Genomic DNA, 12,601 nt, shown 5'->3' on the forward strand with positions numbered 1-12,601 from the left:
AATCAAGGAGAGCTCTACGAACCTCTTGGTTTCCAATAACACAAGAAATGTTCAGAGCACCCGAATCCTTGAACTTAGGAGGAGTGTTAGACAGAATGATGGAACTCACTTGTTCTGTTAAAAACACTTTCTTAAGGTCCCTTCCCTTACTCTTCCTCTTTTGTGTGCACAAGTCCTTCAAGAACTTTGCATATGATGGAATTTGCCTAATTGCATCTAGAAGAGGAAGATTGATTTTTACTTGTTTAAACACTTCCATCATATCATGAATTTTCCCTTCTTGTCTCCCAAATGATGAAGTCTCTTTCAAAGCTTCAGGAAATGGAGCTTTTGGCTCATAAGGCTTCTCTAATTGGGGAAATTGTGATGAAGATGACGGAATGTCCATTTTGGAACCACTAGCATCCAAAGAAATATGAATAGGATTTAGAATGGGACGGATGTTACCACTTGGTTGCTTCAGTTCATTATCCTCCTTAGGTACCTCTACCTTATTATCAACTTTCCTACCACTCCTCAAGGTAGTAATTGCTTGAACTTGCTCATTTCCAGAAAATTCTGATGAAGGACTTGCTTGCGCCATAAATTGCCCCTTAGGATTGGTCTCAGTTTGACTAGGAAACTTACCTTTCTCTCTCACATTTAAAGAATTAGCTAATTGCCCAATTTGAGCTTCAAGCTTTGCAATTGATTGAGAGTGAGAATGAAACAATTGATTATCTTTTCGAAAATCACGTAAGGCTTGCAAAACCTTGTCCTCAAAAGCGGAACTTTTAGGAGGCGCTTGATTTGGATTAGAGTAAGATTAAGAATTTGATGCTTGAGGTTGAGAATAGGATTGAGAATTTGATGCTTGAGGTTGAGAGTATTGATTCACATTCTGAGGATAGAATGAAGAACGGTAACCTTGAGAATTCTGATTTTGATTTTGGAGATGTGGGGGAACATATTTTGCTTGGTAACCTTGATTTTGAGGAGGGTTTGCACCGTCTCCTTGATTTCTCCATGCAAAGTTAGGATGATTTTTCCACCCCGGATTGTAAGTATTGGAATAAGGGTTGTTCCCTTGATGAATGAAAGCTGCATTTGTTTGTTCTTGAGACTCACTTGGTATGACTTGTCCAAGAGGGCAATTTGAAGTATGGTGAGTGTAACTAGAACAAGTCATGCACATTTCATTGGAAGGATGAGAATAAGATTGAATTACCGGACCTTGATTCAAAAGGAATTTATCAAATCTTTGAGTAAGATTTTTGACCTCAGCGGCAATTTCCATGGAAGAGTCTATTTGATTTAGAGCTTTCTTTCCTCCCATATTTGCTAGGTGACCACCCCTAGAAGATGAAGATCTATGCATTGAGTTTTCACTCATTTTTTCAAAAAGAAGCCAAATTTCATCTTCATTTCTTTCTATGTAGCTTCCGCCATAAGAAGCATCAACAATACCCTTATTGGCATCGGATAAACTTGAAAAGAAAGATTGAACTAATTGCCACTTAGGAATGTCATGATATGGACATTTCCGTAGCAAGTCATTCAAACGTTCCCATGCTTCATGAAGGGGTTCTCCTTCTTGTTGTTTAAATTCACGAATGGAAGTTCTCATGGCATCGGTTCGACTTGCGGGGTAATACTTCTTTAGGAACTCTTGTTGCAATTGTGCCCAAGAGGTGATTGTATTTGGCCGCAAGTTGTTAAACCAATATTTAGCTTTATCCCGAAGAATGAAAGGGAAAAGCTTCATTTTTAGGACTTCTTCCAGAACATCCGTGATTTTCACGGTGGAACAAACTTCTAAGAACTCATCTAAATGTTTATAAGGCTCTTCATTGCTCAACCCATAGAAAAGGGGGCACATGTTAATGGTAGAAGCCTTAATCTCATAATGATGAGCACGGAAATTTGGCAATTGAATGCAAGTGGGTGCATTATATTGATTTGGAGTGTAACGATCCCTAAGGACCATTGGAGGATTGAGAGGATTGAGAGGAGGATTGAGAGGATTGAGAGGAGGATATGGCATTTGACCTTGTTGATGATATGCCATTTGACCTTGTTGAGGGTATGCCATTTGAACATATTGTTGTTGTTGCTCACCAATTGGGGGAACAACATTTGGCCTTGGCATCCCTAGATTAGGTTGTTGCACCGCATGATTAACTGGTTGTGGCATTCCCAAGGGTGGATGCACACCTCGAGTTTCCACAATATGAACTTGTGGTGGGTGGTGCATACCATTATGATCCACATGACCAAGATCTACAATGGGATCTTCAATTGGATCTATTGGGTCTTCCATTAAAGGTGATGGAAGATCAAAATTTGAAAGATTAAGATGACTATCCCTAGTACTACTTCTTAAACGCCGAAGAAAAATTTCGAGATTTTGATTTACAGGAGCAAGAAGACGATTAAGTGATCTACGACCATGCATGCACTAGAACAAGTTAACACACCAACATTTCAAAATTTCGACCTCCACATACGATGTTCCCAAACTCCTCAATAATATCAATGCACTTAAAACAAATAAATGCCGCCACACGGGTCGATGCCTTCTACAAGAAGGTATGCTTGGACTTAAAAATAAAACAATTCAATTTAAGCCTCCAATTGGGCTGTCCAAAGCATGTAAGATAGTAAACAATTAAGCACAAAAATTAAAGAGAAACTTACAAATGGTCCTTAAGCAACTTCAAATTTTTTTTTTAATTGCTTCCAAGTCCAGCGTTTGCTCCACTTTGCTTCAAGTACCTAATTGAAAAATCAAATGAGAAAATAAAAATTAAAATGACTTAAAAGTAAACAATCAACAAAGAACTAATGTCTAATTCAATTCTTTTGAAAACCGTTAGATCCTCGGCAACGGCGCCAAAACTATGGTGCGACCGAGCATGTGCACAAAATAATGCACAACACTTTAGGTTTAGAAATAATGTCAAGTGGGCACCATATTTTAAAATTTATAAAACCACTAAACACTTATACTATGGAGTATGAAGTGAGCAGGGATCGTCCCAAGAGATCTAAACAATTATAGATTTTTCAGAATTGAATTCTACTTTAGTGCTTATGTGATTGCTAAAAAGGTTTGGTTTTGTGATTAGACTAATTTAAACTTAATAATGTAAATAAAGAGTAGAGTATAAAAGATTGGAAAGAGACTTAGGGTGTAGGATTCACCACTAAGCACATTTCCTAACTCATTAACTTTTAACTAATTGGGGAATAAAAATGTATAATCTAGAATGTGGCTAATAATTGCAATAAAAAGTATAAACCATCAATTTCAAGCATGAATCAACTAACTAATGATAATTAAACTAAGTGTAGTGTAATTTACCAATTCAAAGCATGATTCATCAATTTAAGTTACAATTTCAACACACATTAATCTAGAGGGTAATGCAATTGTGACAATAAGTATGGATTTCAAGCACTAGTATGGATTGTCTACTTACCTAGGAATTAAATTGCAATTAAATTAATTAACTTTAAATTAAACTAACTAAGCCTGAAATTAAACTATTTAGACAAGACATTAACCTAATTTTGTAGTACAACCCATCTAATAAAAGCAATTTCCATCAAATCAAAACACAATTACATTTAATTAATACAATGTATAGCCATCACAAGATTCAAGTCACAAAGAAATCGAGTGTAGAAATTGATTATCATTCAAAAACATATAAGACAATATGAAATTGACATAGACAATTAAATGAAAGAATTAATATATATATATCAAGGCTATAACATAAATTACACAAATTAATCCCCAAAAGTTAAGAGTTAAGAATTAGGTTACATGCTTAGGGTTTATCCAACCCTAAGTTGAAGAATCAGCCACTCATGGTTGATGGATGCAAGATGTCAACAAGCCTCATCCTTTGATTCATCCGGCTCCTCTTCTTCTTCTCTGAGCTTTTCTCAAGAACCCTAACTTTTTCTTCTTCGTGTTTTCCAGAGAGAATAAAAATACGATACAGAATAATCCTTTAAAAAAAACTTAATAATTCTAATAAATAAATACTAACCCTAATCTAATGGCTCACTGGGCCTTAAGTAACAACCCTATTAAAGCCCAATAGTTCACAAAATAAGCCCAAATAATAAAAAAAAATCTGTAATATTGCCAAGTCCTGGGGGATCGATCCCCCACCCTGGGGGATCGATCCTCCCAGAGTTGGAAATTTCCTTTAAGCCCTATTTAGCTCCATTTTAGCCCCGAGCTCATTAGTTTGCTTCTTCATCTTTGGGAACATCATCAAAGGCCTGAGATTGACCGCTTTTGAAGAATAAACACACTATACGAGCAATGGGCTGCGACCTCCTTTTTGCCATTTTCTGAACTTTTTCTGAATATCTTTGCTTGACTCTAAAAAGGCTTTAATGGACCATTATTAGCTCATTTTAACTTTATTGCCCTGAAATACATATAAACATAAATTAGGACTAAAACATGAAATTAAGATAGATTCAAAGACTGAAATACCCTAGCTTAGGTGCTGAAATGTGCAACATTTAAGCACTTATCAAGAGAGAAAGGGAGACAACCGAGGGTAGCTTTTAGAGAGAAAAAGGGAGACAACCGAGGGTAGCTTTTAGAGAGAAAAAGGGAGACAGCCGTGCGTATTTTAGAAATAATATTTAAAGTTTATATATATATGAAATACAATATTTACAGGGGTGGTAAAAAATTAGTTATCCAATTTTTTTAATTGATGTGGCACATTCTCAGCAACTTGTTTCAAATGGTGGAAATGGTTGCACTATGCAACTGGAGTTGATCTTGATCCAAACTACACTCATTTTAGTGAAAGTGAATGCACACATTTATTTCAAAAGGCCTAGCAAAGGGGAGGCTTTAAAATAGTGAGAGTGGTAAAATAAAATCTAAAAAAAAAAAAGAAAAACAAAATAACTAATTGTATTATAAATATGGAATTTATAGAATTTTCAAAGAAAATTTAAAATCAAATAAATATAGCAATTTCATCATACTTCTTTTTTCGAAGAACTGGTCCTTAATTTCGAACCCTTTATTTATTTATTTTTTAGTTCTTCGTACAAAAATTTATTTATTTATTATTTTTTTTTTTTTCAAGCTTGAAATTTGCTAAGCTAGACATTAAGCTCCATTTGAGCCCGATAAAAGTATTTTAATTAACAAATTGACACGATTATTCATCAAATTTGAAGTTGTCAACTCAAAATTTCTCATTAAGTTTGAATTTCAATTCAAGTTTAATTGATAGCTCAGATTTGACTTATAAGGCTTGTTTGTAGCTCTTAAGGCTGTCTGCACCAGTCTCTTCGGATTTCGGCTTTTTAAAAATGCCTCATCAGTTTTTTCAAGAGTCATATCAACAATTTTAAGAGCCACGTCAGCAGCTTTAGTTCTCCAGAAACATGCACTCTATCAGGCTCTCCGAATTTTCGCTCTCAAAAAAAAAAAAAAAAAAATTTAATATATATATATCTATATTTTTCATTTTTCCTAAACGGCTATATTTCTATCGGCTGTATTCGTAACGGTTATATTTTTAACGGCTATATTTTTCATGTTATATAAGGAATACTCATTTGCTCATCTGAAAATCATCACTACATTCATCTCTCTCCATTGTAACAAAATATCATTATTCATCTTTTTCAATTTGAAATTCCAATGGCTTCGTCATCACAAGCTTTTCCTTTGTCAGACTCTAATTCTTCATCTTCCTCATCATCCTCTTCGGAAGATGACCCTATTGGCGCGTTGATTCAACAGGATCAAGACGAATTCTATGAGATTATGAATTCAGTGAGGCCAGAGATAGTTGAGTAAGTATTTCAAGTCCGTAATGAGAAACGGTACATTCATCATGACCGAGAGGGAAGCCATTATCAGCTAGTAAATGACTACTTCAACGAGAATTGTACATATCCACTGAAGTACTTTCACAGGCGATTCAGGATGCGACGAGAACTTTTTCTTCGTATCCTTAATGATGTTAAAGCTTATGATGACTACTTTATTCAAAAAAATGATACGACTGGTCGTCTAGAGTTGTCTTCTATACAGAAGATGACAACTGTTGTTCGTATACTCGCATATGGTTGTGCAACCAATCACTATGATGAGTATATTAAAATCGGCGAGAGCACTGCCATTAAATGTTTGAAGGCATTTTGTAATGTTATTATTACCGTGTATGCAAAGGAATATATGCGTCCACCTAACGAAACCGACATGGCACGACATACCCGATAATCTGTATTGTGCTTAATAATTTTAGAAATTGTCATACTACACTAAAACGATTGAGTTTGGATTGGACAAGAATCACCTCCAGTTGCACAGTAATTCATTTTCTTCATTTTTGTAAGTAAAAGTACATCCCAATATTTTCGTAAGGTGTATCCTAACATTTTCTTACTGTGTATCCCAATATTTTTTTACTATGCATCCCAAATATGAGTGATGTTATTATTTTTAGATCACTTATTTTAAAATAGAGTAAATGACATACTATTTCACTATAGGTGATTTTCAGCCGTTTGGATTCTCTCCCTTTACAGTTTTATCACTCCAAATATACTGAATAGGAATTGATATGACACTTGAATGCATGTAAACCACAAATATTGTAAAAAAGCAATATGTAAATTAATTACATGTGTGTGTGTGTGTATGTGTGAACAATGTTTCCTCGGTTACACTGATGTGAAACGAGAATCACGCTTGAGCCCCATTAGACCAAGATGATACCAGTCATCTTCTTCAATGTGTCACTATGTAATTGGCTCATGTTGATTGATATTCACATGTTGTGCATTTTTGTTTTTTTATTTTTTTGTGACTTCACTTTCCAAATTGAAGTAAAAAAAGTCTGTATATACACTGGCCAATATTGACAAAGCAGCATGCTCAAAATATTTACCACACACACTCTCTCTCTCAAGCCTAAATATAAAAAATATATATATCATCATGCAGGCTCATGTTAGCAATAGTGAACTGCAGTGCATAAGCTCGAGATCTATGGAAACTAGCTCGTAAACTAGGAGGAACCCACTAGAGGTAGTGCAAAGCCCTAGAGTTGAAACCAAGATGGAGGATGATGGGGTTTTCTTGACATAGGAGGACTTGTGGGTTACGGTTGCCGACAGAAAAAATGGCAGCAGATCCATCATTCAAGATCTCACCGGCTACGCTCGCCCTGGGGAGGTCTTGGCTATCATGGGTCCTTCTGGCTGTGGCAAATCAACCCTTCTTGACGCCTTAGCCGGTATACTTTCCAAGTTTCTTCTTCTTTTTTTTTAGTACTTTCACGTGAGTAAGAGTTTGAACAAAATGAAAAGTCCTAAATTTTACATTCAATGGATAAATGGATACACTATAAAATGAAAGATTTAAAATTTTTATTTCATTCAAACTCTTCAACTTTAAAATTCTTATGATTGATGTACCAGTATGACGATCAAAAATTAAATAAGCTTATTAAATATTATACTAATACACGTGTCATAGTTTAAAAAACATGGCACTTTAGGTTAAAGCAAGCATTGTTGATCAATTTTAAATTCAAATGGACCAACTTTTTCCCTCACTCATACATTTTGTTTCATCATCAGTTCAAGGTTTTTTTTAAAAAAAAAAATTGACTTATTATCGAGCTTCAATAAAATTATTAATTGAGCGGTTCATGCCTTAACAAGACAAAATTGGAAGGAAAAAAAAAATCACCAACGTATCCAATGATAGCCACAAATTTACATCGTATGAAAACAAAAAACTTTCATCATCGGAGATTGATTAGTCTATTACTCTTTTGGTGTTTTGTTGAATTTTATCTCTAGTTTTTCTTTTCAAATGACTTGTTTTTTATTACTTCGAATATAGACCAAAAGTGACAGTGATTTACAAACAGTCATACGATGTACTTTATGAGTAAACATGTGTATTTGTTAAACTATACTTGTATAACTTTGATCTACCAATTATGAGATATTTTTCTCGCTAGGTTGTTAATTAAGCTAGTATAATTTCTCATTCTTTAAAGAAAAAGTGAGATATTCGAGTCCATACTAAACATTTGTGAATGTGAAATGTATTTACCTAATAAAATAAAATTATGAGCTATTTTTAGACAAGTGTTACAGTAATTGATGGTTCTACAGTATCTAAAAACACCATGACTTTAACTCATATTGCAGGGAGATTAGGCTCGAACACAAGGCAAGCCGGCCAGATTTTGATTAATGGTTGCAAACAAGCACTGGCTTATGGAACCTCGGTAAGGAAAAAGATTAAGATCTAAACATTTTCTTGATTGATTTGTAAACCATAAAGAATAATCAATATGGTTATACAAATCTTAATAGCGTTGCAAATGAACTTAGGCTCGACTCATTTATTTGTGGTTTAGTTTGAGATCATTACTATAGCTCAAAAACCATAGTACAAACTCGACTCGTAATAATATATAAGTCTATATTTATGAATATTTTGATCCACGGGAGACTGTTTTTCCACAAATTGATCACAAATTGTTTATGAATAACTCCCCTAAAAATCTAGACTAATTATTTTTCATTTGCATTTTACCCATATGTCACACAAGATGATACCTTAATAACAACCTTAACCATTAGAGAAACAGTGTATTACTCTGCTCAATTCCAACTACCAAACTCCATGTCCAAATTTGAGAAGAGGGAGAGGGCATAAATGACCATAAGAGAGATGGGCTTGCAAGACTGTGTGAATACGAGGATCGGAGGATGGGGTGCCAAAGGCATTAGTGGTGGACAAAAAAGTAGAGTTAGCATATGTATAGAGATCCTGACATGCCCAAAGCTTCTCTTCCTTGATGAACCAACGAGCTGGCTTGACAGCGCTGCGTCATACTATGTCATGAAACGAATTGCAGAGCTCGATCAGCAGGATGGAAGGACTGTCATCACTTCCATTCATCAGCCGAGCAATGAAGTCTTTGCTCTCTTCCACAATTTGTGTCTTCTCTCTTTCGGCAAAACCGTCTACTTTGGCCCTGCTAGCGCAACAAATGGGGTAATTGCAAGCGTTTATTTATATGAGTCAGAATCTTCTGTAGTACAGCAGGCGTGTTATAATCATTTCACACACAGTAATGTATGAAATTATCTGGACCATCCAATATTGCATTGCTGTATAATTTGCATGTATATGCAACTAATCCCTCTTACATTCTTTGTGATGTAGTTCTTTGCATTGAATGGCTTCCCTTGCTTAACGGTTATGAATCCAGCCGATCACTTTCTTAAAACAATCAACAAGGATTTCGATGAGGTAATTATATATTTTGTATTTTCTTAGCACGCTATAATAAGTCTTAATAGTTTATTTCATACGTTTCAAAATTCAATGACCAACAATTTTGACACAGGACATTGAACAAGGTTCAGCCGGGAAGATATGCACTGAGGAAACAATTAATACTCTTATAAACTCATATAAATCATCAAATAGTTATCCAGAAGTTAGAAGGCAAGTAGCTGAAATTTGCAAACAGGTTAGCAAACAATTCACAAATCATATTCATCTTACTTTTTAAAATTTACAAATAAATAGAAAAGTACTTAACTAAATTAATTAAACATTGTTCATTTTTTGGGAGGTGGAGCTTTGATGAAAAGAAGTCATGCTAATTTCCTTACCCAATGCCTGGTTCTTACGAGGAGGTCTTTCGTGAACATGTTTCGTGATCTTGGCTACTACTGGCTTCGACTTGGTATCTATGTCATAGTTGCCGCAGGTCTTGGCACCATCTACTACAATGTTGGCTTAAGTTATAGTTCAATACAAGTAAAAACATTAGATGATCACAATGCAGTTTAATCATCAATTGTAGATTGAATTAATCATTGTATATGGTTTCCATTGTTATAGGCTAGAGGTGCAATGCTTATGTTTTGTGCTTCATTCTTAACCTTCATGGCCATTGGTGGATTCCCTTCATTTGTGGAGGATATGAAGGTGAAATCATCAAAATTCTTCAATCCTAAAAACTTTTAATTTTAGTTTAGTGAAATGCTTGAAACTAGTTGAATATGTGCCTAAAATCTATTTGACACTAACTTGCAGGTGTTTGGAAGAGAAAGATTAAATGGGCATTATGGTTCAGTGCATTTGCTATCGGCAACACAATTTCTTCTACGCCATACTTGTTACTCATATCACTGATTCCTGGATCAATTGCTTATTTCCTCACTGGACTTCAAAGAGGATACGAACAATTCACCTACTTTGTTTCGGTGATGTTCGCTTGTATGATGTTGGTGGAGAGCCTAATGATGATTGTGGCAAGTGTAGTGCCCAATTTCCTAATGGTCATAATAACTGGTGCAGGGTTACAAGGGCTACTGATATTGGGTAGAGGGTTTTTTAGGTTACCAAATGATCTTCCTGACACATTCTGGAGATACCCTTTATACTACATTGCCTTCCACAAGTATGCATATCAAGGATTGTATAAAAATGAGTTTGAAGGACTCAAATTTCCTAGTAGTGAAACCGGAGCGACACACAAAATCACTGGTGAATATTCTAAAAGAGAGATTTCAAGTGGAAATAGGTTACTCCAAGTGGATTAACCTTGCCATTTTGTTAGGAATGCTGGTTCTCTATAGGTTGATTTTCTTCATTATGATCAAGATGGTTGAGAAGGTTAAGCCTGCTATTAGGGCATTCATGTCTGTGGCACCAAAGCAGAAGACACAAATCATAGTGAATCCCACTACTACACCTTTACATAAAGAAAGTCTGGTAGTATAATTTTCTTAGCTGTATGGAGAGAGAGACATCATTCTTACGGTTGCGGTTGATGTGTCATGATATTACCGGATCACGTGCCCTTTTATAATATATTAATATTATAGTCTAATCATATCATGATGGGGAGGTTCTCCTCCCTCATTAGGTTACAAATCTTGTTTATATGATATATGTATTGATATTGCATCCTGGTTAAAAGGATTAATTATGGAATTACTATTTTTTTTGCTTCAAGTTGGAGTGGTTTTATGTACTAGAAACTTAAAATTTATATAAAAATGATATAATATAGGGTAAAGTGCAAAAAAAAAAAAAAAAAAGTACAGCAACACCATGTGGGGTTTGCCAAAAGGACACCAAGATACAACTTACCCAATCTTGGGACAATGACACCCCTTTCAAGTTAGATACAGCTATCAAATACATCCCAATGGTAATATATTAACATTTTTACCCTTTGACTTTTATATTGACTAATTTGAATGTTGAAATGACTTTTCTGTCCTATAACCATTTCTTTTCTTCTCTCCTCTCCATTCTCTCTTTCTTCGCCCCAACACCAACACACACACACACACACATACAAGGCGGTGACGAGCAGCGACAACGACGGCGAGCCGCCTCTCCTCTACTGTTGGCGTCATCGTCAACCTCCGCCTCTACATCAACGACTGGCCGACTCTAGATCCACGGTTTGTCTTCGATTCTATCGACTTATAGAGCCCCATAGTCGCTGATGAGATAAGTGTGGCGATGGTGAATGGATATTGTCGCCGTCGTCGCTGCATATTGTCAGCCACCATAACGTCGCTGCCGCAAATTGCCGGCCCTACAGCAGGCCGTTCCCGTTGCTGCGGATCAACTCGCTGGTGAGGACAATCTGCAGATCGCTGCCAAAATCGATGGGGTTGCTGGAATCCATGGATCCCATAATTGCAGATGAGGTAAGTGCGGCAAATGTGATGGTAGTGATTAAGTGAGGGTTGTAGTGTTGATTTTATTGTAGGTAATGAGTTAATGGTGGTGGTTGTGAGAGTGGACATGGGGATAGTGGTGGTATCAGTGCTAAATAATGCCGGAATACGCAGGGGTGGTTGTTGGGGTGGAGATGGTGGCGGTGGTTTGGGGTGGGAATGGTGGTGGTTGTGGATTTTGGTGTGGGGGTGGTGCCAGAATTTGGTTGTAAGGTTGTAGGATTGATTGGGTGCTGAAGATAATTTGGTTATTTAATTATTTTGATATTTTATAATTAAAATTAATAAAATAGTGAAGGGTAAAATGGACTTTTCACATGTTTTAAGGCTCTATTTGGATTGCAAATTTCACAAGGAAGTGTGGTTGTCTAAAAATAGGCAAATTTTAATCTGCATGGCCTTACCCCAAACCTCAAAGAGTATCTCTGTACCTTACCAAATAAATATATATATATATATATATATATATATATATATGTGTGTGTGTGTGTGTGTGTGTGTGTGTGTGTGTGTGTGTGAAATTTACTTTTTCTACTAACAAATTCACTGAATTTATTGCACTTTACTATATTTTTAAACTTAGAGACAAAGAGACTTTATATAAATATCTGTAGATGCTTTAAAAATTATATAAATTCAATGCACTTAATATTAAAGAGAAAATTTATAATAAGTGAAAATTTAACAATTATTGTTCATTTATAGTATTATTTTATTACTTTTTAAGTACGACACGATTATAATGTTAAATGTAGGGGTGGCCACAGATCGGATTGGATTAAGCATCAATCTTAATCCGATGCACTCCCAACAAATTAGGCAA

At 35.4% G+C, this 12,601-nt stretch overlaps 1 non-coding gene and 1 pseudogene across 1 annotated transcript; both read left to right on the plus strand.

The window, feature by feature from the left end:
- Positions 1 to 1,502: 1,502 nt before the first annotated feature.
- LOC132297921 (small nucleolar RNA R71) lies at positions 1,503 to 1,609 on the plus strand. Its single transcript, XR_009479456.1, has one exon. It is a non-coding gene; the product is annotated as a small nucleolar RNA R71 (small nucleolar RNA).
- Positions 1,610 to 5,674: 4,065 nt separating this feature from the next.
- LOC132295847 (ABC transporter G family member 1-like) lies at positions 5,675 to 11,359 on the plus strand (annotated as a pseudogene).
- The last annotated feature ends 1,242 nt before the right edge of the window (positions 11,360 to 12,601 follow it).

This window comes from Cornus florida, unplaced genomic scaffold (assembly GCF_030987335.1).
Source record: "Cornus florida cultivar Cherokee Brave unplaced genomic scaffold, ASM3098733v1 CherokeeBrave_3.0.0_Hap2_Chr02, whole genome shotgun sequence".
NCBI lineage: Eukaryota > Viridiplantae > Streptophyta > Magnoliopsida > Cornales > Cornaceae > Cornus > Cornus florida.